This window comes from Limulus polyphemus, unplaced genomic scaffold (assembly GCF_000517525.1).
Source record: "Limulus polyphemus unplaced genomic scaffold, Limulus_polyphemus-2.1.2 Scaffold391, whole genome shotgun sequence".
Lineage (NCBI taxonomy): Eukaryota > Metazoa > Arthropoda > Merostomata > Xiphosura > Limulidae > Limulus > Limulus polyphemus.
The window spans coordinates 616797-622153 of record NW_013666001.1 but is presented as its reverse complement, the minus strand read 5'-3'; the positions used below and the strand labels follow the sequence as shown (position 1 = coordinate 622153).

General features: G+C 28.1%; 1 long non-coding RNA gene across 1 annotated transcript; it reads left to right on the top strand.

Moving 5' to 3' along the window:
- The first annotated feature begins 489 nt into the window (after positions 1 to 489).
- LOC111085440 lies at positions 490 to 4069 on the top strand. Its single transcript, XR_002610278.1, has 2 exons — positions 490 to 674; positions 1837 to 4069. It is a non-coding gene; the product is annotated as an uncharacterized LOC111085440 (long non-coding RNA).
- The last annotated feature ends 1288 nt before the right edge of the window (positions 4070 to 5357 follow it).

Below are 5357 nucleotides of genomic sequence, written 5' to 3'. Positions count from 1 at the left end.
TATTTTGCATAAAAATTAACATTATTTCATAACAGTAATTGTGCCTTATCACAGTTAGAATACAGAAAACACCGTTTATTCCTTAAATATTTTCAGCAGTGAGTCTTGTTTTCCCTCAGTATCTAAATATCTGTCTGTCTACATATATGCATAGCTGTTAATTGAAACCATATATTTTATAGTTTCAAGTCTAACGTAAAAATATATTAAAATATTGAAATAAGATGTAAATATCCAAACGAATTTCACGTTACTCAAACCATATTACTTCATCGAACATCACCAGTGTTCAATTTCTTACAAAATAAGGTTAATAAAACGAATAACTCTATTTATAAAAGCTTTTTAAAATTCAGTTTGACAATAAATTAAAGTTCTATGCTTTGATATATTAAGCTTGAGATATTTTCTCTAGAATGTACGTGAGCATTTTTGACAATATTTAATATTTTATTTGCTGTAACTATTATAATGGGTAGATGTCACTGCCAGAAATGAGAATCCGTATCTTCCAAACCTTCGTGATTTAAACGCAGCACTTAAACGTTAACGTCGTGGGATTTTATATGTGTCAATTAATTATGATAAAAATTTTATTTCATTTTTACATAAATTAATCATTATATTTTTTACCTTAATGATTTGTTTAAGAACAAAGACACGTAAAGCTAAAGGTGTTGTATGAAATTCCTTGTGTGCTCATGCAATTAGTAACTTATCTCTGATACTAACTACTAAGTAATAGTAATAAGTTATAAAAGTTGATACACTACCCAATTTTTAGATTACTTATTTCTTTCACATTATTTTGTTTGATAAACTTTCTGCGTTCGAGATTTTTTGTCTTGTAGCAATGTAGGCGCTAGTCTGGTTTTGAGGACAACAACTTGTAAGCTGTGTAAAACCCCTTGCTAGTAAAATTTTTTAAGTTGTTTTTACTATTTCCAAAAAAAAGTAATAATAATTTCAAAGTTAAAGGCCGTATTTAATTACATTAAAAATCTGTTGTTTCACTCTTCTCATATTTATTTTTGGAACTTTAAAAATAACTGAATGTCAGAATTTTATAAATTACATGGAAAATAAAAATATACGTTAAGTGATGACTATGCAGCCATAAATATTGGAAACTGACATACTTAGAATCATGAAATGTTTTATTCCTAAGTTATTATTTATTATTCATGGGTGTTTATATTAATGTGTTTTAAACATAAAAAATGTACTTTGATGGTTTGACCATTGTGGAGACTTGTGCACATGCATTACTTGTTTAAATTCTGACCATTTGTAGTTATTATTCAATTAATGCCAAGCTCAACATCTTTAGGAATAACTGAATCTAATAAGAGATTTTATAAGATGTCAAAATTGACATGTAAATATCACCTTCTTAGGCTTCTAGGAAAAAAACAAAAATTCAATAATTAGTAAAGAGAATAACTTGTGTATTTTACACTGTTCAAACCTGGTATTGATTTAAACTTTTAACATATAGGACTGAAAAAATTGGAACATGGTTTTTGTTGTGAAGATTATCTTTTATATTATGCTAAATCAATAAATGTGTACTGTGTAAAATTGAATAGATTGATGGATATGTACCATTGAATTTGAAGTTAATCTTCAGATGATTTGATTTTCTTTTTCACTAATCTATTAAATAAATCTCTCTATGTGATATGTTACATCTTTTTTAATAACTGACTATCCTACCTGGGAACTAATGTCTTGGCTGCAGTGAATAATTTAAATATTTACTATTTAATGCATGTTTTAAATACCATGTTTATTGTGACTTTACTCATCTATTAATTCATTTTTCCAAACCCTTAGGACCAGTGATGTGATGTGCAAGTAACCAGTTCATCTATTATCCATGGATTTCATTTTTAAATACTACATTATGCAGAATATTAACTACTGTTTATTAGAGCATTCATGAGTTAACTTTTGTAACTGAGTTATATGAAGTAGCTCTATGGTACAAGTAAGAAAGAAAACACTGCTTTTCTTTCATCTAATTTCTTCTGACACTGTGGTAAGCTTTTTTCTTACTAATAGGTAGTATAAACTGATCAGAACCTGTATTAACTATGTAAAAAATATGTATATAGTTGTGAACACACAGAAAATATTTGAAGAACTTTCTTATTCTTCATACCAGAGTGAAATGCAAGAATAAATATATTTTATTTAGATTCTATGTTTAATTTTGTGTTCATAACAGTATTTTCTTTTTGTTGTTTTTTCCAGAGTATGTTACGTACTGAACATATATTTAATAAACCCTTAACAAATAAAATTCACACTTTAAAAACTACAAATGTACAGTGTGACATAACTTTAGTGAAATAGTTTTCATTATGTATTATTCATTTTTAACCAAATAATAGTTTGAAAAGTTGAAGAAGGGTTGATCATAACTTGATGCTACATAGCAATAACAAAATTTATATTATCCTCATGAAATATCAAAATATAAGTTATAATAATTTCTTCAGTTGCTCATCATTAGTTTCTAATGCAGTTTCTAGTGATTACATGGTGTTATTTTAGTAGATGTCTGTTCAATTTGACAGCTTGAAAGGAAATGTAAAAGAACAGTAAACACTTGATTTTCAATTTATTAATATTAAATGCCTCAGATATGCATTTGAAAATGTTAACTAATGTCATCATTTAAAGTGTATGAGGAGAGATAGAAACTTTATTATATGAGTTAAATATATAATAAGAGCAAGTCTTAAAGCATTTCAAAATATATTCATCGAATGTAATAAAATAATGGTAATGTGATAGTACTTAAATATTTTGTTGGGTTAGGTGAAATACAGTAAATTTAAAGAACAACACTTGGGTGACATGGAATACCATGTTCTTGAAGTATGATAGTTAAATGATGCTGAAAGGTTTTACTTCATAAAACAGGTTCAACGTTTGAAAAGAAAAAATCGTCAACTACAGACAGAAAACATTATATTTTTAAATTGATGGTGAATTTATAAAAACAAACTGTCCAAATATTCATTTTTCTTTTTGTCTATACACTCGTATTCTAGATTAACAAAAAACAAACTGTATAAATATTGTGTAGTTTTGACATATCATTGAACTTGGACATATAACTTTTCTTAACTGTGATTAAGTATAATACTTCTTTATTCAAATTACTTTTCACATGTATTGGATGGAAGTGTAGGAACTAATCTGTTTTTAGCTTCTAGACAACTATGTAAATTTATTTTTATTCCAATATATTATATGCATACCATCTGTATAAAAATAAATGAAATAACAGGTTTTAGTTAGCATGAATTTGTGAAATGTACTTGTGCTTTTATATTGTGTTTAATTACAAAGTTTAACCTATATAATGTGTTTCTACAAAACTATTTGTTTGGTGAGTCAAAATATAAGTACAAGTGTTTATATTCACCATTTGAAATAACTACATTTGTTTATGAATATATAAATATTCCAAAAGAGGATTACATGTGTGTGTGTATTAGTAAACTTGATAAATAGAAATAATGTTTAATAATAAAATATACCTAACAAGACCAAAAATCTGTCTTATATTTGTCTTGAGCAGAAAACATATGACTAAGAATTTTCAGATACTGTTAAAGTCAACAAAATGTTTCTTGAAATAGGTGAAAATCAACACTGACATGGAATTTTTTTCTCAGCAAATATTTGGAATGCAAAATTAATTATAAAAGTATGCTGCTTGATTTATTTTTAAGGTGTTGCTTAACACTATTGTAATAATAATAAGTCTTATCATTAACTACAGTTTGCTACTGAGTTTCAAACGGATAATCCCTGCCAACACAAAGATCTATGATTAGAGACTTAACTCTTTTTTTATATGTATAATTTTAAATATTTTGACTTTGAACCATTTGATAGTATTTTATTGCCAGACCATTCACATTTTCAGTTTCTAATAATGTATACATTGTATGTAACCATTCATATGCCACGTAACTTAATGAAGTGTAAGATAGCATCATTGGCAGCCAAATATAAACAGATACAGTAATTGAGAAATGACAAAAAAAAAGACTAACTTTTTAGAAGAGAATCTACATCAGGAACAAGAGTTATGCAAATATCTTCAAGTATTGACAAAATGTACATGTACATGATATATAAGATTTGTATATGAGCCTAATTGTACAGGTATAACTATATATTTGATTCTTGTTGTGTAGTATGAGTTACCAGTAACTAATATATGCACTATGAGTTATCTATAAATAATGTATCAGAAATTTTTGTGATATGGTTGTTATTTGTATACAATATATCAACCTCACTATGTTGTATTGAGAATTATTTGTAAGGTGTATAACTAGATCTCCCTATGCAGGGCGAGAATCATTTGTAAATAGTATATCTGGATATCCCTTTGCCATATGAATTGCATGTAAACAGTATATCTAAACAATATATGTGTCACACTTTACATATGACTTATGTGTAAACAGATTTGTTATTTAATTTGTAATATAATCTCATGAGTTGTTTAACAACAGTAGATCTAAGTCTCATTTGCATAAAATGTGTTAAATATATAGAGTATGCTCCACTTTTATTGTGCAATCTAACTATAAACAACTTATCTGATTTAGTATATCAGAGGCTCTTTGTAGTAGTCCCTTAATGTGTATTTCTGTACATGGTGAGAAGAGACCTCCCAGGGAAAGTTCTGGCTCTACAATATTTTGGTATCCAAATATCTACCTATGTATTTGCAGTGGTGGTGACCTATGAGAGGGAAGAGATGATCCTGGTATTTGAGTGTTTTCTGGGTCATTGTAATTTTGTCATGGATTCCCTATAGACAGGAGGCCCAGGGTCAGTCGGTAGGTCAATTGTGGATACGGTCAACCAAGTGTGAATATTGGATACCCTCAAAACATGTTCTGGACATTATGTTTGATACTGGTTTTTGGATATACTGTTTATGATATTTTGGCATTGCTGCACTGCCCTCAACAAATCAACATGTTGTAGGGCTTCATGGTGAGTGGGGTCAATGGAAACCAAATATTTCTTTCTTTTTTTTTCCTATGGATAAAAACATAAAATAACTGCACAAATAAACTATAAGATAATTATGAACAGATGACTGTTCTTACATTACTGAAGTTCCTGTATTTCAATATCTGCTTTCCAAACTGGATAAAAGAGCAAAGATCTGGGGGCCTCCTGACCAAAACATTACAATAGCAAACTTATTTGAGATCAAAGGTCATTGGAGTAATACCCGTTGAGATCACCCCACATAGTACTCTGAATTCATCTTGAGGTTTTTTTGTCAAGAGAGATTTTCTTTACATTCTCAA